Genomic DNA, 24,643 nt, shown 5'->3' on the forward strand with positions numbered 1-24,643 from the left:
ATCTACATCACCTCCTCAAAGAAACAGGAAACAACATAGAAAGAGTCTAAAGGTGGAGGATGGACAAGAGGCCTGAGGAACACTGTCTTCTGGGTATGGTATGGCTGATACAATCGTGAACACACAGGGGCTGTGGCTACCTGCATGAGACCTACACAAAATACTCTCTCTCTCTCTCTCTCTCTCTCTCTCTCTCTCTTTCTCTCTCTCTCTTTCACACACACACACCACACACACACACACACACACACACACACACACCACACCACACACACATACACACACACACACACACACACACACACAGAGAGAGAGAGAGAGAGAGAGAGAGAGAGATGAAATTAAGAGGTAGAACCCCTTCTTAGGTGCACTTAGGGGGCAGGCATAGGACGGGATAAAAGAGGTCAGTGAGAGGATATGTTACAGAACATTATAAACATATATGAAATTGTCAAAAAATGAAGAAAAATGTTAAAAACGAAAGATAATGTAGAGTGATCTCATTAGAAGGTGACAAATACATTAACATCTTCATTGTCAAAACACTGTACTTGAATCACTTTGGAGAAAATGTTTAATACTGTATTTCAATTTTCAGTTATTTAAACTATTGATGGGTTTTTAAAAAATCATTTTAAATGAATGAGATGAAGTAGGTTATCAAAATTACCACAAAATCATACACACACACACAGACACACACACAGACACACACACAGACACACAGACACACACAGACACACACAGACACACACACACACACACACACACACACACACACAGACACACACACACACACACACACACACACATATATATATATATATATATATATATATATATATATATATCCCAATATATTTTTGTTATGTATATAAACAATAAACACACAGAAAGAGATAGAGAAAATACTATCTCTCAGAGTGGATTCAGGATGCAGAAGCACACTTGCCTGAATCTGGGTCACCTGTACAGAATGTTGTGACTTTCATGGGACAAGTGCCTTGTGAATTGGCAGGGATTAAATGGCCTCTAGGGAAAAGAATGGCAACAGAACTTAAATAATGGCTAGGAAAGCAATTAATACAAGTAGGAAGAACAAAAAGATTAACTATTGGAGTGAGGAAGGATGGATACAGATATGGACATGAGTTATGAAATAGGATACAAAGATAATTGTTTTTCTAGTTCTATCTCTGCTGCAGATTTATTTTTGTTCTAGTGGTGGATGCATATATAAAACTATACTCAATAGTGTATAAAAGTGTAAAATCCAATGTGAAGCTCTACCGCATCTATTTCAAATGACTAGTCTTACTGTGTAGAAGTTCACTGAGATGTGTAAACTTTTGGTCGGTTAATTTCAGCATGTGTGACTTTTTTGAACATTTAAAAAATAAACTATAAAAGAGATTAAAATTAATCAAAAGGTTATACTCTCAGCAATAGGAAAAGAGACGTTCACTTCCTTTATTTAGTAAGGTATAAGTCTGCATAGAAAAGATAATATCCACAGTTCCATAAAGCATAGAAAAAATTTTTCTCTTAAAGACCAAATGTTCAAATCTATGAAATTATAGTACTTCTGGCACCTCTATTTATTTCCTTGTAGAGAGCAAAACAGTCCAAAGGCAATCTTCCTGCCTTGTCCTTGGTGTTCCAACTACTAGCTAAGTGGGGTTTCTCAATCTGCAAGGTCACAGGATGCCAGTTGCAGCCACACTCTTCTTGCTCTTTGAAAGTTCAGACTTCAGTAGCCCTGTAGCAGGGCTATGTGAGAATATCTAACCTCTGAGAATACTCAACTTTCTACCTCCTTCAACTTCATGTGTCTACATTTTTCTATTTCAGTTTAATTTGAGTCTGGTACTGGGAACTGACTGTGTATAGAAAATGTGTAGACTCAAATATATTGGGGCCAAATTAAAGTAAAAAATAGATTATTATTAACCACTGTCACATTGAATATTGCTAGGAGAATGAGCATCATCCCTTTATGGTCACCACTCCATACATTCCCAAAAGTGATTGAAGCACCCTATGCAAACTTCAGCTCATCCATTCCCCTTAAAGGTTTCTCACTATGAGAATGTTAATGTCTTCTTACTGTTTCATAAAGATCACTGTACTTTATAATTTATTTAATTTTAGCAGTTCAGTTTAATTCGAGTTGGGACATACACAAAACATCTTGTCATTTAGGCTAAAAGGCACTGGGACAGGAATATATAGTCTTTTATTCCAGGGATTTTTTTTCATATGCTGAAACGAATTTGTTGGCTAGGAAACATACCAAGTGTCTAAATACGTAAATCAAACTAACAATGGTCCAGTTAAATGTGGTTTCTCTCCTAATTTTGAATATAATACTGTACAAGAGTCTGGAAGCCATAGGCAACACCTACATAACCCAGGGTTTTTAGAGTGCCACAGAGGAACATTAGGGTGAGATATGGTCTGTGGTCCATTCATTGCTCCATCCTGCACTTGAGGTGCCTGATGTGCCAGGATGTAGCTTGCTCCACTGATCCAGAAGCATTGTTAATTATTCGTATACACACTGCAGCCAATGGCAGCTTGTCCTCCTGTCACACTTGAAGGCAAGTATTGTTACAGTCCATCTCCCAGGAAGTGAACTCTGATGGTAAAGCCAGCACTCGGTTAGAGGAAAGTTGGTGGATTTGAAGAAAGTGTAGTTGGGGTCTTAGGTACCTGTAGAGTATTCTAGAAGCAGAAACATAGGCTACAGATGGGAACAATACTTGGACCCTCCAAGGTTCCACCATGGTAGAACAGTGAGCAAAGGCAGAGGTGGGTCCTCCAAGAACTGCCAAGCCAACTGTGATAGATTGGACCAATGTTGCGAAGGTCTTCCTAAGTGTCAGTGAAAGTCCTATTTCAGGTTGACTTTTATTGGATTAGATTTTCCAATTTTCATGAAGAAAAAAAAAGAATATTTCCTTTTGCTTATCTTTTTCAATAGAACAAAAACCATGAGGAAAGCTTAGCTAAAGTAGACCAATTATCTTTCCCAAAGTTGTAGAGATTAGACACACAAAATTCTCTGCTATTTCATCTTTAACAAATAGAACAATTGGGGGCTGGACAGATGGCTCAGAGGTTGAGTAGTGGCTGCTCTTTCAGAGGTCCTGAATTCAATTCTCAGCAATGACATGGTGGCTCACAACCACCTATAATGAGATGTGGTGACTACTTCTAGCGTGCAGGCATACATACAGGCAGAACACTTATATAATAACTGATTAACTAAATAAACAAATAAATAAATAAATAAATAAATAAATCTTTAAGATGGGCATTGGTGGCACACTCCTTTAATCCCAGCACTCGGGAGGCAGAGGCAGGCGGATCTCTGTGAGTTCAAGGCCAGCCTGGTCTCCAGAGCGAGTGCCAGGATAGGCTCCAAAGCTACACAGAGAAACCCTGTCTCAAAAAATAAAAAAATAATCTTTAAAAATAAATAGAACAATCACTGCATTATATTATCTGTAACCTAGATGTCTCTGTCTTAGGATTTCTATTGCTATGAAGAGACACTATGACATCACAACTCTGATGAAGGAAAACATTTAATTGGGGTGGCTTATATTTCAGAGGTCTGGTTCATTATCATCATGGCAGGACATAGTCAGCATGCAGGTAGACATAGTGCTATAGACGGAACTGATAGTCCTACATCTTGATCCACAGGCAGCAGGAAGTGAACTGATACACTGGGCATATCTTGAGCATAGGAGTCCTCAAAACCCACCCCCACAGTAACACTTCCACCAACAAGGCCACACCTACTCCTACAAAGCAATTCCTCCTAATAATGCCATTCTCAATGAGCTTATGGGAGCCAATTACATTCAAACTACTACCGTCTCCAAGTTTCAATTCATGCATCTTCTGCCAAGATCTGTACTACTATGTTTCTGTTTCTGCTTCTCATGGCAGGCTGTTGTAGAAATCACTCTGCTTTGCTTCCAACTTTGCCATTTTAGGTTTCCTCAATGTACTCCAGTGCTGCATTCACTCTTGCCCTTGCCTTTTGAATCACCTGCTCTTTCTCTGTATTTCTCTAGAAATTACTCTTAGTTCACAGCAGTGTTTTTCTTGTCCTACTTCCAAGTTTAATGCCTTTTTCTGAAGAATTGCATTATATTTCAAAGACCAGGCTTGCTTTATTCTTTTTCTTGAAGATACAATTTTGAAGGAATACCTTAGGCCCCCATCTTACAACCTGAGTCTTCTACATTTTGGACACATTATTTAAAGTTTTAAATACATTCTTCCAAGTAATTTACTATTTTTGAATCTTGCCTTTCTGTCCCCACATTTTCTGAAAGTATAACTTCTACTATTTTTATTATTTTTCCCCTATTCATTGGCATTTTCCAAGTGTTTTAAACCACAAATGTATGTCTGCTGAATTTCTTGACAGTTTTCAGTGTAACAATGATTAACTATAATCTAGTTTTACTTGTATCTTGTCCCATTGCCTTTGAGTCTACCCGGTTTCTATGTGCAGTTCTCTGTGTAGTACATTGGGAATGCAATGAAGAGAATTATATCTGCTGAGCAGTATCTGTAGAGTTAGCACATGAAAGTTTGACCCGTCCTTCATTCAGAAAACAATTTAAGCAGAACAAGGACCAGGAGACAGCCGTGTGATGATGTCCATCCTCTGGGGGCTGCTGGGCATTCCATTCATGCACACTGGGGAAAGAAGACTAGCTTAGATCTATGCCGTGCATTCAAATGGGGTCTTTAGAAACTTCTGGGTTTGAACAAATTCTCTAATCTCTTTGAACCCTGACATCAAAAGTCTATAAAAATAGATTAGATTATCACTAGTGTCTCTTTTACCTTTTTAAACTGATTGCCTAATCATTCCAACTGTCTGGAAAGTCTCTGTATTGTGTGACTACTGAGGCACTGATAGAATGAGCCATGAGGAGTGAAACAGTATCACCACGTTCACAGTTAAGATTCATGGCCTTCTGCAGCAGCTAAGCACTTCCAGATTAGAGGCTTGAGTCTCTGGAAACTGGGTGTACATCCAATGATCCAGGAGAGTACGGGTATGGATTAGGAGTGAGAGTTAGCTAGGGGAGAAGAAGGAACAGGTGCTGGGAAGCCACCAAAGCCATTGCTGCCACAGGCCTTCAGGAGACCAAAATTGAAAGTGAACTAGTTGAGTTTTCTAGGTGGGTAAGGAGTGAGACGATCAGCATTGCAATGCAGTAGCTAAATGGACTGGAAAGCTTAGCTATGGTGAAATTCTTTCTTTCTGGCCTTTACTTTGCTCAGCCTGTTTAAAAAATAAACAAACACCCACATCTAACCCTGCTTTACAAACAAGCGCCATGCTTTTGTGACAGTCTCTTACTGTGAAAACATGGTGTTCATTAATGCAAAACCCCGAGGCTAATATTTCCAGGACTTCTAATGTGGTGTCACCAAGCAGCAGCAGGAACTTCCTTCTTTCACACACTGAGAGTGTGTTCCTTTCACTAGGGCTTCTAGCTCATTCTGCACATCAGCAGTGCTATTGGAGATTCTGACAAACCAGCCATCTCCACACCTTGCCCGTGTCCCTTCTCTGCTGAACAGCCTGGGAAGGTGGGCAACACTTCTGCCATCTTCCCCATTGTCTTGCCTAGTTCAGTGCCTACCTCCCCTCCAGGCCTTTCCTTATGACCCTCTAGAGCTCAGCTCAGAAGACAACACCAAGATGAAATGGTCTTGTGCTTTGTACTCCTGCCTTCCCAATCCACGCTCTCCATCATGCTACAGAAACAGCCCTGACTACACAGAAGACAGTGGGAGGCTAGGGGAATGGAGAAAAGTTGGTAAAGACTGACAGATGTGGGCCTTGGCTCCTTATTTATTTTATTAAAGGATTGACAGTACTTTTGGTAAGCAGCATCCTTATCACAGTGTTAAATGGTTTTTCGTTCTTGCTTTGCCTTGTTTTTCTTTCAAAATGATTTAATGAATGGCATGTGACTTGATAAATGAGTTTAATCTTATTTATCACTGCAAAATGCATGTATGATTTAAAACATCAACAAAACTGCTTGTTTATTATGTATATTTTTATATGTATTTGTAAACAATAAAATGAAATCACCTTTATGTTTGTATGTGTATCCTGTTTAACATTAATGAAGGCAAATATATGATTTTTTCAGTTAAGTATAATGTGAATTTATATTACTTTATATACTTACACATTTTTTCTCTTTAAATTTTTTGGAGAATTGCATGTATGGGAAGTAATATATTTTCATCATGACCACCCCTTCCCCTCCAATTCCTTCACATTTCCTCATCCAAATTTGAAATTGATGTCCTCTTTTCTATAATTATAAATATATGTTAGAAATGTATGTAATATGAAAGACCTATTGTGTCCAATTAGTGTTTGGTTAGTTTTGCCTGCAATGTATATGGGTGTAGGGTTGAACATTTAGACATGAGCTATAAAAGGTTCCCACCCCTGAAGAAAATGGGCTCTCCCTTCCTCAACAGCCACTGACTGCCTCTAGTTCCTCACAGGGTATGGATCAAGAGTGCAACATCCCTATGATGTCCAGAAGATATTACTTTGTAGCAGTTCTTCTGGCCCTATGGTTCTTTTTTTTTTTAAATTTGAATTAGAAACAAGATTGTTTTATATGTCAATCCCAGTTCCCTCCCCCTCCTCTTCTCCCCTGCCCCCCACTAACACCCTACCTATCCCATACCCTTTCTGCTCCCCAGGGAGGGTGAGGGGATCTTCAGAGTGTATCATATCCTTTGGGATAGGGCCTAGGTCCTCCCCCATGTGTGTGGTCTGAGGGAGTATCCCTCTATGTGGAAGGGGCTCCCAAAATCCATTCTTATGCTAGGGATAAGTACAAGAGGCCCCATAGATTTCCGACGCCACCTCACTGTCATCCACATTCATGGGGTCTGGATCATTCCTATGCTGGTTTAGAGAATGAGAAGAGGAGAAGAAGAGGGGTGAGGAGGACATGAGGGAGCAGGATGGTTAAGTCATGGTAAGAATAGTGGAGAGCAAGATAATAGATTCCATAATAGAGGGATTTAAAGGGAAATCAGACACTAAGGTTTAAAGGGAAATCAGACACTAAGGAAATGTCCAGAGATCTACAAGGATGACACCAACTAACAATCTAAGCAACAGTGGAGAGGCTACTTTAAATGCCCTCCCCGGATAATGAGATTGATGACTAACCTATATGTCATCCTAGAGCCTTCATCCAGCAGCTTATGGAAGTAGAAATAGACACCCACAGCTAAACACTAAACTTAACTTGAATCTAGTTGCAGAGAAGGAGGAGCAATGAGCAAAGTAGTCAAGACCAGGCTGGTGAAACCCACAGAAACAGCTGACCCGAACAGGGGGGAGATCATGGATCCCAGACTGATAGCTGGGAAACCCTGTGGCTCTTCTAATTTTTCCACTCCCTCCTCTAAGATGTTCCCCGAGCTTCAGTTTTAAGAGTTGTGGTATTGATGTCCCACTGGGGAATGGCACTCCAAAGTCATTTACTGTCTATGCCTTGATGGGTTATGTTTCTCTGCAAAAGACTCTGGCCATTGAAAAAAAGGCACCTCTTGGATGGGGCATGAAAGTTGAACTTATTTATGGGTATAAGGGTAAGAATATATAAGACAGTTGTATAGTTTATCAATTTAGCAAAATAGTATTCTAGGTTTCTCTCTAGGGTCTATGACTCTATGCCATCCTGGTGAATTACTGTTAATTTAGTACATATTCAGTACATAATGATATCCGTGTGTGTGTGTGTGTGTGTGTGTGTGTGTGTGTGTGTGTGTACATGTATAAACATGAAAATATGGCATGTATATTTTTTCATAATTATAGTAGAATTTTCAGCTATCAGAGAATAGATGTCAATTTTAGGGAATATATTTTGTATATATTTGAAGCAAGCACCTGAAAACAAGTGCTAGATTTTTATTTTTAACTACAATTTTAATTTGGCATATTATTTTACATTACTAAGAGTGTTTACATTAATAAATCAATGTGGTCTGTTCACATTCAGCTTCTTGACAGTCATTGTCCTGTATGTATATGTGGGGGTGGGGGTGGGGGAGGGCTGTGTGCCTCTTTCTGTGTGTGTGTGTGTGTGTGTGTGTGTGTACACATGTGCATGCACACTCATGCCTGTCTATCTGTGTGTATGCATGTTTATTTACTAGCACTGACTCAATTGACAATAAGTTACTACATTTTCTCTGGAAGATTATTTGTGAAATTTCTTTCTCTAGTGTGCTTTTGAAAGATGCATACAGGTTGTTTATGAAGATGGATGGGCGCATCCATTTGTATTTATCATCTCAAAAGCTTAATACTTCCCAAGAATTCTTTCCTGTGTGTGTATATATGTGTGTGCTACAAACACATGCACACACACACACACACACACACACACACACACACAGAGAGAGAGAGAGAGAGAGAGAGAGAGAGAGAGAGAGAGAGAGAGAGAGAGATCTTATGATTTTTAGACTATTTCCCCAGCATTTAGTAAACTTACTCCAGAATATTCCTGCCTGGTATTCATTCAATGGAAATCCTTCCCTTACTCCAGGCTCCAGCTGTTATGTATATTCCTGGAATCCTTTCTACTCTTGTGCTCTCTCACCTGTGACTGTCATTTCATTTGTTCAGAGTAAATCTTGTCTCCCTTGCCTCCGTGTCTCTTCTTAGCTTCACACTAATTCATGACTGCTTACTGGTTCTGGGTTCTTCCTTAGTTCTAAACAGTCCACTGCAGATAGCTTGACATCTTTGTCTCAGAGATGGGCTGACTGAGGACTATTGCTTGCATAGCCTGTTTTGTAAATGATTGTACATAAGACATTAAATGGTATATATCAGATGATTATTTAGGGGGAAACACAGGATTCTTTTCTGCTTTTTGAGTCTTTAGATCTCATACCCTGTGACCAGTGGGAAGTTTCTCCCGAGCCAGATCAGTGGAAAAATTGAGACAACTGTCCTTAACAGCAGGACTTTCTTTCTCATCTCTGTTATTCAGAAATAAGAGCATAAATCTCATGTAAAAGATGACTTTCTGGTCTAGATGCTAACATGCCACTCACATTGGAGTTCAGTTATATTTACTGACCTTCCTAGAAGCCAAATGACTAGATCTTTCTCCTGGGTCAGTCACTTCTCCCTCTGTCTAAAGTGGAGGCATTCCCAGACATTTCTAGAAAATCATTTCTTCCCCAAGGCCTCTGAGAGTTTCGTGCGAGATCTGGATTTTTACACATGGGTCATGATACATTTTCATGTTTCCAGATGGTGGTGAGAAGCAAGCTATCTGTCTCTAAAGGGACATCATTGGAGACAAGAATAATGACTCACCAACCAAAGAGTGTCTTTCTCACAGAAATGCTCCTGAGTACCTTGTTTGTTTATACTTTATTATTTATGTGAATGTGGTATGTTTGTTTGCATTTTCCCATGGAGGATAGAAGAGAGTGTCAGATTCCTCAGGGCTGAAGTTAAAAGGCAGTTGTCAGTGGCCAGATACAAGTGCTGGTAACTGAACTCAGGTTCTCTGGAAGATCAGCACATGCTGTTAACTACCAAGCAATCTCTTGAGCCTAGTTTACTTATGGAGACAAAGAACCTATTCTCCTCACTGTATTTAACACTTATCACCATTTCCTACTACATAGTTGCCAATTGATTAAAAAAATACTTGTTGAATTGACTGGGAAATCATATTTTTACCTCTTACAGGAAGCCTCTGTCACCTACTAAGTAAGACTGACTGCTCTTAACTTTTCCAGTGATTCCTTAATAACAATACTTATATGACTTTGATCCCAAATATTAGTGCACATGAGGCTTAAACAACACTGTGAAATACTGCATATGGTCTATAAATGTACCTGGAGGGATATTACTTCATTTTTCATTCAGTATCCCTCATACAAGATACTTCCAGAAATTTCTGTCTGTAATTATACCCAGAATGTGAGTGATTTTCCTATGTAATATTCTGACACTGGTGTTTTCATCTAAGGAATACTACATTTCATCCATGATGCACTTTCCAGTTGTATTTGGAATCATCCTTAGAGAAGATGTGAGGTTATACACTTGGCACCATTTTATGGAACCGCCGTCAGCTCTTTTCCTATTCCACAACTACTTCTGACATTGTTATTTAGAGTATTCATATTCACAAACAATGTTCTGATAGGGTCTCTGTTCTTCAGAATAAGATGAAATATGAATAAAATACCTACAAAATATTTCTGAGTTATTGTACTTATCCCTTAAATATGGTACTAAGAGCCACTAGCAAACCAGGATTCTGAAGAGTAGGCTGCCATAAATTCTTTAGCCTAATGAAATTGAAAGTCAATGGAATTTGACTAACAGAATATGAGAAGTGGGGAAGAGGCATGGGTCACAGCTGTTTGGATCCTGCATTGTCCAAATTGAGGAGAGAGGAGGAAGGACAGATTTGGGAGGCTTTGTCAGCATGGTTCTAATAATAATTACTGCAACCAACAAAGCCCTGGGTGGCTCACAATACATTCTAATCCAAGTAATAGTTACAATAACCAACATTTGCATGGTGGTTCTAAGGTGCACCAAGATCTCTAATTAATTTCTCACAATATGTCCATGAATTGGCTTCTTATATATGTAGAAGGTTAGCTTCAGAGAGCCAGTTGGACTTGGTCTTGGGTTCTGGGGTTGCACTTGCCTCTTATGTGGCCTATGCATATGTTATAATGCTTTCCTTACTACTACAAGCATGTCAGGACACTGGTAGGGAGTGAAAATGATGCACTTCTTCAACTTGGTGTCCTAAGAAAAGGCCTGTGAAATAAAGCATTGTTGCTAAGTCTTTACTACAGCTGAAATTTTTATTTTACTATGATTATTTCCAGCAAACTTACTTTAACAATCACCCTTAGCTCTTCAATGTAATTGGTTTTTCATCCTTCTGGATAGAAGAGTGACCCCTTTGAACATTTAACCAAATTCTTTTTTTTTCTTATTTGTTCAGCATTTGGCTTATTGACATTCACTTCACATTTTCAATGCCAGATTTCTATCCAATCACCCAGGTTAACCAAATTCTTAACCACAAAATCATCTTAACCCAACATACAGAAATGTCCATTATGGTACAATTTGCCTCAGTTTTCATAAAGCTTAAGTAGCATGTGGTGGGCATCAAATAACTACTGATTGACTGATCAACATAAAGGCTGCCTTGAGAATAGTAGTTGGTGGCTAAGCTCTGGGATACCTCGGGGCTTCTTGGTTAGAGTTGTTTATGTCATAGTTAAATGATAACTTATAGTACATAAGTGTTTGCACTCAAATGGATAACTTTTGTTAAGAGACATTCATAAAAGAAGGAACTGGGCTCAGTAAAAGACAGGGTTGCATGGGGAAAAAAGGATGTATAATTTGATGTAGATAATTTATAGTCAGTTCTTGGAAATGACATTTCCTGATTTCTCTGTCTTATTCATCTGGCGACTCCTGAGGCACAAAGCTAGAGAAGCATGACTAAAGATTTGTCAAAAATTGCAAAGATCTGAGATATGGCTCATTAAATAAAAACACTTGTTGCCAAACCTTAAGATCTGAGTTCAAACCCACGAATCCATGTGGTTAAATGAGAATCAACTTCTGCAAATTGTCATCTACCCCCACCCCACTCCACAGACTAATTTTTAAAAGCAGTTTATTGTATTCTTTCCCTTATAATTCAAGGACTCTGTAGTGCTTCCTGTGTAAGACACTGTCTAGTAAGAAAGATTTGGGGCTCCAGATTTTGGAAGAAAATTAAAAAAGAAGATGCTGAAAAAGTAATTCCATGTTTTTTTTTTTTGTCCCTGGACCAAAAAAGGCCAGAAAGACATTAGACAAACATGATAGTGTCTTGTGTTCCAGACAGATTTTCTGGAAATTTGTGACTTTCACAAATCTAAAACAACAACAAGAAAAAAATAGTAACAATTTCTAGTCTCAGGCCAGGCTCACTTAGTCAGCTGTCTATTTTTCTTGCCACCCAGATACTAAAGCGTTTGGCATCCGTGGGATCTTAGTGTTTGGATCTGGAAGGGAAACTCTCCCACCCTGCTTTATCTGTAGGCTGGATAAAGGTTTGGGATTTAGCAATAGGCTTTGCTAGCTCAGCTTGTGAAAATCACATTCTTTATCAACTCCCCAGATGGTTTAGATCATTAAAAACACAACAAAACAAAACAAAAGCCCTTCAGAGTGTACACTGTGAAGATATTCTCTAATTTCCAAGAAAAATAAATATATGTGGAATTTCTCACAGATTTCTCCCACTTTCTCAGTACGCAGCCTGGACCGCTGTGGTGAATGGCAACTTAAAGCCACCGTTTTTCAAACTGCAAAGCCCTGCGCTGAATACTTAACTTCCAGCATCCCCTCTGCCTTTCTAGCTTGTCCATCAGCCCCCAACTCTGTCCGTATTTATCTCTTGGGACTTAGCTTAAACTGAGAAGTGTATGTCTTTATTCAGTGAATTTGGGGCCATTGCCTCTCAATAAGCAACCAAAACAAAAAGGCTGTTTCAAGTCAGACAGACCTCAAGAAAGCATCCCACCATCTGCCAAGGACGAAGGACAGAGCCTGTGGTCCAACCACTCTTTGCTGAATAGAAGAAACAGTCACATCCTTTTACGTGCTCTGAACATCTCAGATCAAAATGTAATGATTGCAGCAAAGAGACAGAGTAAAACAGACACAGCCACACTCAAGGGGCAGGCACTTAGAGAACCAGATCTGCTCTTAGTTGGCCTCATTGACTATGGTGTGGAGGTAAAACGTGGGGGCTGAGGAGAGCAGGGCTGGAGGGAGAAGGGGGTCTTGGTAAACAGGCATGCACCAGTGGGTAATGGCTGGCATTTGCAGATCTGCATGGCAGGGGAGCTTTTAGCGGTTTGCCACTGCCAGCTGATGTCTCTGGCAATATCAGTGCCAAGAAGCCAAAAATGAAGCAGGTGCAGGGGCAGAGGAACTGAGTGTGGGGGGCAAGAGGGGGATTTCAGAACAGAACTTCTGTTGTTAAAAAATTGCTTGCCTTCATTAAAACCTAAACAATGGTTCACTTTGACTCCGGTAACATTCTCAGTCGGCTGGAGTCCTGCACACACACTTAAGACAAGCCTCTTACATTTATGCACAGGACTAAGAGACTGTTTTGTTTGTCACTTTCCAAAGCTGTGGATTGTCTGCAAGCCTGCTGAAGTCCTCTGAGAGCAGCTTTCCTTCCAAAGCCAGGAGCATCTGCTTCGGAAAGTGCCCCTCTCCTCCCCTCCCTCCCAGGGTGCCCCCTCTTCAGAAAGTCCCACTTCTACACAACCAGGGCCTGGGAACCGGGGCCTGTTCCTGAACTCCAGCCTGTCTTCGGCCAGCACTGTGGCCAGCTCAGTCAGCACAGCTCCGAGATGCAGCTTTCCGATGAGAAAACAGAAGGGCACACTGTCGCTTGCAATTTACATTTCTCTCAAAAGCTCTGTGTGCCAGCAACATTGTTCCCCAAGCCCAGCACAAGTGACAGCAGGGAAAAGACAATGGGTGAGCAAAAGGGAGAAGGAATGGAGGTGCAGGATCAGGACCAAGGGAGGCAGGAAGGAAGGGTTGCCACCCGCACAATAAAACTCCAGGATAAAGCCCTGAGCCATCTGCCGCCTGTTGCCCTGGCTCCACTGCTCCTGGCGTGGACCTCAGGGGCTGTCTGGCATGCTGCAGTATGTTACAATCCTATCTCACACACATAGGACAACAGCTGACTGCTACAGCCTTCCTGCCCCTACCTATAGGAGCGCAAAGCCTGAGAAGATGATGCTGTGGGCAAGCTCTTGAGTAGAAATGTACTTTGTTTTTCTTTTTTAAACTTTTTATTGATTCTTTGTGGATTTTACATCATACAACCTGATTCCACTCATCTCCCTATCCCCCCACTTCTACCCTCTGCCCTTGTAATCTCCCCCCACAAGGCAAAATTTTAAAGTAAAAGCAAGAAAAACAAAACAGATTAAGAAAAATGTCTCAGTGTGGAAGCGGTAGTGTGGCCCACTGAGTCACACAGTACACCCTTTAGTCCTTACATCTTTACTTGTACGTGTTCATTGCAATAAGTTATTTGGCCTCTGGATTCTGCTGCACTCTCAATGCTGGGCCCTCACTGGGACTCCGCTTGGATATCCTATTGCTACCCTGTGTCATGGAGATCCGGTAGCTTTGGATCTGCTGGTCTGGGCTCTTCACATGTTCCAGCAGTTCATAGGCAAGGTGGATTTGAGGGTGGGCTACCTGGTACTCCTGGTTCTGGGCCTAGGTGGTAGCTGGGTTGGTCAACCTGACAGCTTTCACTCATCATCACCACCCAAGCAAGCTCTCTAGCACTGCCTCGGCTAGCTCACCCAGTGTAGCAGGCAGCAAGGAGTGAGGCCAGTTCTCCTGCTCTAAAACCCTCAGTTCCTGCTCATCCTCACTTATACCACCAGGGCCAGCTCTACCCTTTCACCTAAGTGAGGTACAGGGCCTACTCTCCAGATTGCTGCACTGATAGAGCCAGCTAGTCTATTCTCACATCCCCCAGGTCAGCTCTCCTGCCTATCACAGGTGGCATTGTGTGGGCAGGGGAGGGTATATTTCTCTTGTCGTTGCCTTCCAATGGTACATGAGGGAAGAGGCAGGAGAGCTCTCCTGCTCTCATACCCATAGCCCAGGCTCACCTGCACCCCTGCCAACAGGGTCAGTTCTGGTGTGTTGTTCATGCAAGGTGTTGTGCCCACTTTCCTGTGTGCTGGAGCTGGTAAGGGGCAGAAGCACACTTTATGTTTTCTAATAGAAACCAATGCAGTGGAGAAATAGAAAATGTGCTTGTTTTTGTACAATTTTAGAAGACACAGAAATGGCAATGCTCGCCTCCAAGCCAGATGCTCTGCACGAACCACAAAGAGTTTGATTTATCACAATGTTGTGATTAAGAATTTTTAGTATTATTTAATATGGATGGAGCTATGTTTGCTTCATCAATAATAATTGCAGAGGATTGACTATCATTTGGTCTGTCTCAAATCACATGGATATTCTTCCCTGTCTACAGTATTATATGTGTATTGTAAGCCTGTAAAGCTCAGAAAAACAGTTGAAATCCTAAAGATGAATAGGCTCCGTTAGATGCCAGAAGAGTAAGTTGGGAAACAGGACTACATTCTGAAAGAAAGCAGAGGTTTCCTCTAAGTCTGAATGAAGCATGATGACACTTACCTTGAACAATAGTAATCTTCAAGTCCGAGACTTATGAGAGAAGCCTGGGAAGGGCAGGACAATCAACCTTGACAGGACTGTGAAAAGGCAGCCCAGAGACCAAAGCAGATGGCTAGTGACATATAACACAGGTCAGTCTGAACTTAAACAGCAGAGGTTGTAAAGAAAGATAGTCACCTGTGTGTGTGTGTGTGGGGGATACTTCAAATGCTCAATATGTGAGGATTTGATATAAATATGCTCAAATCTAGAAAGGAAACTGAAAAAAAAACTATTTCAAAACTGTGACAGCAAAACAATAGAAATTTGTTTTTGACACATACTAGAAGACTGTTGTGGATGTATTTATTAAACATTAGACTATAAAGACAGGTGAGTGCTATTGTTATCTGTGGGTGTATGGCTAAGTACTTAGAACACAGGAATTGTATCAATTTAGGGAAATGGCAGTAGGTTTCTTCTCAGATACCAGCCTTCCCTAGCCAGCAATGAATCCCCTCCAGCTGTTGGTTGCTCCTAAGATGAAAGAGCCACTATAGCACCATTGGAGCTACCTTGTCAGGACCATTATAAGATCATAAGGTCAATGTTCTTGTCTGTAGGCTTTACAACTGGGTAGGACTTTTGATTGTTTTTCTCCCTTGGCAGCTTGTATAGAAACTTCTAATAGTATAAAGGTAGCCCAGAGAGCACTCAGTTTAAGTTCAATGTCTCTAAGGCCTTTGTTGTCTCCTGAAATAGGTGGCATTTGCTTGTTTTTGTGTTTTATTTTTTGTTTTTGGCAACAGTAAGAGGCTATTACAGAGATCCAGATCCACAACTGGTTGCAATGCAGCAAATAAGTGACCATAGGGGTTTCCAACCCCAAATGATATATATTCAATGCAACCTGGACATCTAAGGCTCATTGAAAACCATGGAAGACAGGGCAGAATGATATGAGAACCAGAGGACACTTGCTTCAAGTTAATGTCTTCTAGATAGGACAGGAAAGATGCACTCATGATGTCTCAATAATATAGTTGCCTAAGCAATGCCTGTGTATTGAAGACACCAGTTGACATTCCAGTGTGGGTGGGAGAGATTTCACAAGTTCCCACTGCTAAATGAAGAGCTACAGGCAATATATGGACGCTGCAAGAAATGCTTCCTGACAGGTTATACAACCTCAAGTTATCAGCCCTGAACACATGCATGTACCTATGAGCAACACTAAACCAATTCAGTATATATATATATATATATATATATATATATATATATATATATATATATATATGATTTGTGTCTACAGATCACACACACCAAGAAAGCATCACTAGCTTCAGCATGCCATACCTTCCTGTTCTAGTTCCCAGTCTCTCCCTTGAGGTCACCACTTGCTCCAAACTTAAGACCTGTGTGTGTGTGTGTGTGTGTGTGTGTGTGTGTGTGTGTGTGTGTGTGTGAGAGAGAGAGAGAGAGAGAGAGAGAGAGAGAGAGAGAGAGAGAGTCAGTGTGTATAAAACAATAATTAAAGAAGATATCATATTTTAGAGGGAATGGGGCACTTGAGGGAGTTGGAGTAAGGAGAAGGAAGGATGGAAATGATGTAATACAATAATCATGTACGAAATTCTTAAAAGTTTTAAATTTGAATTAAATTAAAATGAATTCAAAATGAAAACGGGATAGTGTTTTAGGGTTTCAGAAGGTTGGATGTAAATGGAATAAAATGGTTTTACTTAAACATGATTTTATCGTGATTTTATTTATAAATGTAGCTGCTTGTCTAAAATGCTCACAACAGCTATGCCAGAGTTCCAGAATTAATGATATTTTTCTTCATTTTCCCTTTACTTTTTCAAAATCTTCCAAATGAAGTTAATATATTTTGAACTCTTATTCAAAGAGTATTCTATGTATAAAAATGAACAAATCAATACATAGCTCATGAATTTTAGGAACCTAAACACCCACATCACTTGTGTCTACAGATCACACACACCAAGAAAGAGTATCATTAGCTTCTGCATGCCATACCTTCCCTTTCCAGTTCCCAGTCTCTCCCTTGAGGTCACAAACTTACGGACCTATGGATTAAGTTGCAATCTATATACTTTAAATAAAGGAATTATACTGCATATAATGTTTTGATTCAGGCTTCTTTCATTTGGCATTGAAGATACTTTGTTATATGGAAACATCTGTCAGGAAGACATCACTGTAAGGCAATTGGTAGTATCAGGCAGCTTAGGCTGCCTCTAGGCTCTATTCTAACCTATCTACTCATCTTATTGGTCTTCACCATGAATCCAGTAGTATTGTCAAGAACTTGACATCAATTCTTACAAGGTACTGTTTCTGAATCATTGTTTTAATCATGTGATCCATGTTTAAACTGTTGTGTCTTTTTCACTTTTAGTGGACAACCATTAGATGTACTCCAGGTGGAGGTGACTTAAAGATAGTATTTCCCCATTATACCTCAGGGTTTTCCTGACCTAGATATACCCATCTGCTAAAGAACTCCAACTCAAATGGTCCTCTACTGTGTGTATTTTCCTCATTGTGTACAGTTAAATTCTTCATGGGAACAGAACATTCTAGAAAATCAAATGTCTACATTTGTTTGACTTTCTCTGCCTAAACCAGTGTACAAATCTTAATGACTAAATTATTTTATTGCTAAGCATAAATGTGTTGGTATTAATTTGATATATTTGAGTATAACTCCTTATAAATTGCTTTCTCCGAATAAATAAACAGACTAGTCTTCTCTGTGATATTGACCATTTTCATGGCATTGGATTCTGATTCTCTTAGTATGTATTGAAAATGGATCTGGGAAATAGATATGGAGTCATATATAAATAGAAACATTCACAAGATGAACTACAATCAGTGGTGTTAACCGGGTCATTTGATCAATCTTACTCATTTTTTAGAAATCATTTCTCTCATATAACACAAATACTGTACACAAAAATTATGAAGTCAGTTTACATAATGTTTAGCATATAACTAGAAAGAAAAGCAAAGTAAAAAGGTAAATATTACAGTACAAATTCAAGAATTGGTTCTCTTTTAGAGCATTAACAAAGCATTTTTGAAAGAGAAGTTAATATATCTATATTGGTCTATGGTAAGAGACCAATAAAAAATTAAAAGTCACCAATTGTCTTCAAGCTTTACCTAATGGGTTTGTTCAAATTGATCCCCTGCCTATGTTTCATAGACCCAGAAGAAAAATTTACCACTCTATGTTTTAATTTACTTGATTAAAGTTTTTATTTATTCAATTATAATATCATGAAGTTACTTTTCTGTAAAGTAGTTATCAGTAATAGACAAATGTATAGATAATATAGTGTCTTTTATGCCTTGAAGATTTATTCTACCAGCTTTCAAATACTTAAAAATAATTTTAAATGCACAAATGACTTTTTCCCTGAGTGTTGAGAATGTTTCTAAATACTGGCCTTCAAGTCATTTATCTTCTGGAACTTCATGATCACATCACTGTGCTCTCATTCTTTTTGTATACCTGCTCCTTGAATGCAGAAAAATGTAGCAGTCTGGACCATCCAGCCCCCACGTCTCAAGTGAAGGGATTACAGGCATACACTGCCATACCATGCTTAGCTTTATTACTGTCTTTAACATCTCTCTAGGCTAATTCATTTTTATCTAATCTGAGAGATTTCCCACAATTAAGGATATCAAGCTGGGCTGCCCTGCCCCAAACCAGGAACACCTGCAAGCTAAGATAGCATACTTAGTTCTAAAACATTTTTTTTTTCTGAAAAACTTCAAAAGTCTAGTAAGTGAGAATGAGCTCAGAAACAACTGGAAAGAGGATGAGAGAAGGAGAGCTGAGCTTCAGTGAGCCTTCCAGGCACTTATGCTATGCCAGGCTATACATGCGTAAGCCTTTTGACAATTTGACTTAATGTTATTTATTATTCCAATCTTTGGATTGTGTAACTGAGTTTCAGAGACGTGATGTAAGTTTCCCTCAAAGCCATATGAGATGCAAACTTAGGTATGCTTGGTGTCTTAAATTCAGGCCATTTCAATTGTGCTATTGCACACACACAAGAAGTCAAATGCTTTCCAGGAAGACTCTTCATCTCTCCACTCCTTACTTAGTATTTTCAGCTGGGTTGAAAACAGTTTCTTTGCTGTCAGTAGATTTAAAATACTAGGTTCACATACTATAGAAAAAATTATGGTCACAGTTCTACTATGAATGTGTGTGTGTGTGTGTGTGTGTGTGTGTGTGTGTGTGTGTGTGTATGTGTGTGTGTGTGTGTGTGTGTGTGTTTAGTATGGTGCTTTAATAACTATGCTGTGCATTTTAAATTGCAAATGTACTTTGTTGGTAAATATGATAGGATTTGGCTTATATATCATTTTCTGTTTGCCTAATGTGATTCCAATCTATTAATCATTTTGCTGATTATTGGTTTGTAAGGATCACAGAAAGTCATAGCTTAGGCAGTGGCCTCCTTTAAACGAAACTTTAATGAGCTACTGGAGTTGAACCTTCATGTCCTCTCTACTCCTGCCTCCTGAAATAGTTTCAGCCTGTTATTTACTTGTAACCTGTAGGTGAGAAGGGAAAAGGTTCACACAAAACTAGTGAATTTGATAACATACAAATGAAGTGTTCAGTTTAAGAATTAGCTGACATCCATGTTACACTCCCCATGTGTGGTGCAATAGTTCATCCTCACAGCATTCCTGTGAGGTTAGTCCTGCTGTTATCAGCAGTTAACAGTGACAAACTTGGGACACGGGAGGTTAAATGACAATGTTTTTCATGCTGCTATGGATCAAACCCAGGCTTAGTGTATATTAAATAAGTGTAATATTCCCAGGCCCAAGAATTTTTCTTAATCTACATTTGAAACTCAACAAACTGGCTTTCCAGCCCCTAACTATATTCATAACATGCTGCCCCTTTCTAAGATAATTAGGTACCTCATATGTTGATAAAGGTCCCTGTGCTGATTGGAAGGGGAAATAGATGTGGGTTAGAAAATACAGGTAAAGAATAATACATACCCAACATACATACATACATACATACATACATACATACATACATACATATAAACACACACACACATACATACAAATAAAAGTAACTGCCAGCTTTTGACATCCCTTTATAATTTAAAGCCTTTCGTGTAGACATGGTGTACAGGTGATTGTCAACTTGATGGAATTGAAAATCCGCTGAAAGATCCACCTGTGAGAGCATTTCCTAATCTGTTTAACTGAGGAAGGGAGACCCACCCAAAATGTGGGTCATATTATTCCACAGGCATGACTTCTAGACTGAGTGAATGGAAGAAAGCAGCTAAGCACCATCACCCTCTGGACACTATGTGAGCAGCTGCCTCATGCTTGACACACCTTTTGCTGAAACACTCCACCCTCTATGGATTACACCCTCAGACCGTAGCCAGGACAAAGCCTCTCTTCCAAGGAAGTTTCATCAGGTATGCTGCCAGAACATAAGGAAAATGGCTATAACACTCAGCTGTTCAAATATGGCCATCAGAAACCCGATGATTCAAACAGGGTGCTTAACGTTAAGCTATCGCCAATAGAGCTCTCTGTAATGACATAATGACCATGCCAGACTGAGGTTTGTGCCATTTTCTGTCCATGAGACAAGTTTGTCCCACTCTTTTCAGGATTCTGCAACCATGATGCAAGGAATCAAATAAATAAAAAAAAATGTGTTTCTTAGTTCGGGATCTGGAAAGTCTAATGTCATATCCAAGTGTTGACAGATTTGATTCTGTATCTGAAAAGGATACCCATCCTGGTTTAAGGACAGCACTTCTCACTGTCTTCATATGGTTAATGGGGTAAACACATGCCTTGGAGCTTCTGTTCCAAGAATATTGGTCCTATTCCTGAAGACTCTATCCTCATTTCCCAATTATCTCTCAAAGGTCCCACTCAATAACATTGCCCTGGATGTTACAATTTCAACACACATTTCAGAAACACACAAGCCAGTAGTGTGACCCAAGTGAGACAGGGAAGAGTAACCATGTTTGTTTTGCAAGGAATAGCCAAGGGTAATTTCCCCAGATTACAAAAATTGTGGCTTCCCCTCACACTTTTTCTCTCAAGGACATCCCCCTTTCAGAGCTAAATCTTTCTAGAAACTGCGTATTTTTCGGTAACTGAAACATTAAAGTTAATGCTAAGAATTCTTTCCTCCCCACTCTTTCCACTTGCTCACTGTCAAGCTAACATTGCAGAATTAGATATGGACCAAACACAATGTGGCAAAAGACAAAATCAGTAGAAATGGCCGCACAAAGCCAGATTTCTGGAGAAGCAGGTGCCCACAAAGGATGTAAGGTAAATGAAGGGTTATGCTAATTATTATTTGTGTCCCTCTGCCACACACTATTGGCGCTTAGAATCTAGATTAGATCACAAATTCTTCACTAGGATTTTTTAAAGAAGTTCTATGATGGGCTGGAAAGATGGTTCAGTGGTTAAGAACACTGACTGCTCTTCCAGAGGACCTGGGTTTAATGCCTAGCACCCACTTGGCAGCTCACAGCTGTCTGTAACTAGAGTTTCAAGGGACCTGACACCCTCACCAAGACATACATAAACAGAAAACACCAGGGCACATAAAATAAGTAAGTGAACAAGGAAGTTTTATGAGCTCCTCGTTTTCACAATACCTGTTGTAGGAATTAGGCACCAGTGAATAGCAGCCCCAAACACAATTCATATACCAATGATCTTGAATCTAAAACAAGAGAGAGTGACCTTATTTCATCAGGAGTATAAATGGCATATGTATAGATAAAATTACTATCAAATTACCAACTTTAAAAATATTACTGAAAAGAAATTCAATTTCAAACAAGAGTTGGGGGAAGTTGAAGATCCTGGATACATACTACTTTCTCCCAGGATGGATGGAGTACAGCTATTCATTCTTGTGGACTGTGGAGTTACACTTCCCAGATCTCAATCAAGGCCATCGTGACCACTTTAAGAAAGTCTCTGGACTTAGCACATTGGCAGTACTTCAGACTGGTTCACAGTAGAGCTCTTTCAGCCTGCCACCAACATTTAGATGCCAAGCAGCCTTTAATTAGCTACTTATTCTAATGACTCTAAATAGAAACCTATCTGTTCATGTGTCCTCCTACACCAAGGCTATCCCACAGCCTTAGAGAGACCTCTGTAAGCTTGTATATGACTTTGGCAGCTATAAGAGGGGAAAAAAGGAAAATGTAAGAAGCCACATGCTAATTCAGGTATACTCCATCTTCAGTATCCCCTTTATACTGAAATAATTCAACAATCTAAAGCAGATTCTGCCCTTTACAATTTGAATTAGGTCAACTTTCTCCCCCTGCCTCAAGGGTTATGAAACACATTCAAAGCCAAATTGAACAGGGCAGAGAGGGTTTTTTTTTTTTTTTAAACTCAGTTACACAGTACTCTCTTACAACTACAGCTGTCTGCATAACGTACAAAAATTAGAAGTTCTAAGGAGACCGGAAGGAAGTGGAAAAGAGAGGAGGAAAAATGAACTAATAAGCAAAAGTGGCCACCTGCCAGCTGCCAGGGCATGCTTCTCCTGCCCTGCTGTGTTAACCAAAGGGAGGAGGGAACAGAGTTGTGTCACACCTCAGGGACAAGCTGTTGGAGAATAATGCACTTCTTTATTGGGAACACTAAAATGATCTGCCGTGATGTATATTGCATGGCACTCAAAGGGTTATTTAAAGCCTCTAGGATCATGAGGTGTATAGCACGAGTAATATTAACCCCTTAAAGAATGCAAATTTTATTATGAATAACAAGCTTCTAGTTATGCATTTGCTCAACATTTAATCAATGAAGGAAAACAGTAATTACTCAGTGAAACTAGAGTTCGAAAGCATTGACTTAGGAGGTCTATGAAATGGCAGTGAGGGGCACGACTGAAAGGCTTATTTTTTGGAAGTTTTTCAATTTTCTAATAGAAGATGTTGTGTACAATATATCCTGATTAGTTTCTCTTCTCCACCTCCTCCCAGATCTTCACCATATCCACACCAATCAAATCCATGCTCTCTCTCTCTCTCTCTCTCTCTCTCTCTCTCTCTCTCTCTCTGATGCAAACAGCATGAGGCTTTATTGCAGTTGTTTAACGAGCTAACCCAATGTTAGCTCGGGGCCTTTCATCCATCCACCATGGTGGATGTCTAGGAAAGAGGCCTTGAAGCCACGGCATAGAGATCTTATAGGCCAGCATAAGGGGAGTGTCTAGGGGTATGCACAGGCTCAGGATTGGTGTGCCTCCAAGCTTGGAGGGCTTGCCCTGTGTTGATTGGTCAACTGGTGGTTATGGCCCATAGGCCCTTCCAGCTAACTTCTGATTGGTCTCTTGCCACAAGGCAGGCATCTAACCTCCTAGTGACCAAGGCAAGGTCAGGCAAGCATGTGTTATCCTGTTATGGCTGCTGAAATGGGGAGCTGGTCCCTTCATTCCCCCGTTTTCTTTTTTGGAGATTCCAATCATGGAATTGCAGTCTCTCTGTCGTCCCCATCAGGGAGTGAAAGATTTTGGCATCCCCTATGTAAGGGAGTTCCTTTTGACTTAGCATTTCAACCAGGGAAAATGGGTGACGTATTCTTTCCCATGCTACTTCCTGCTGACTTTGGGACGAAGTTAGGGACCCAAGAAGGCTGAAATGCTAGTCAAAAGCAAAAAAGGGAATTTAGGCAATGGGGAATCCATCAGGAACTTCTTGTTGGCAGACTCTGTTGCAGAGACAGGGGGTGTCCGCATCAGCTAGACTGATTCACATCCACAGCACATCCAGGGCTGCCTCCAACACTAATGGAAAGACTTGGGTATGGCTAACTGTATATGGACTGGCTTCCAACTGGCTTCTTTCACTTTTTAGTAGATTCGGAAACTGTATAACATTTACCCTTCTCAGATCTCTGAAAGTATTAATGGTTATCAGCTTGGCAGCATCAGGCAGTCAGATCCACTATAGACTATAGTTGGCTTGGTAGCTGATAAAGTAATGACTACCTACTGTTCAGGCACAAGCTCAAGGTTTTTAGGTTTATTTTGGTTATCATCTAAGCTTTCTTTCTCTTTAGAAAACAAACAAGAAAAAGAAAGAGTTAAGAAAATGTAACAAAGAAAGAAAAAGCACAAGAAACACATACACAGAAAGACTATATATATATATATATATATATATATATATATATATTAAAAACACAAAATCATAAACAATAACATACAGGAAAAAGAGAAGTTAT

The sequence above is a fragment of the Cricetulus griseus genome, chromosome 2 (assembly GCF_003668045.3).
Source record: "Cricetulus griseus strain 17A/GY chromosome 2, alternate assembly CriGri-PICRH-1.0, whole genome shotgun sequence".
In the NCBI taxonomy this organism is placed as follows: domain Eukaryota; kingdom Metazoa; phylum Chordata; class Mammalia; order Rodentia; family Cricetidae; genus Cricetulus; species Cricetulus griseus.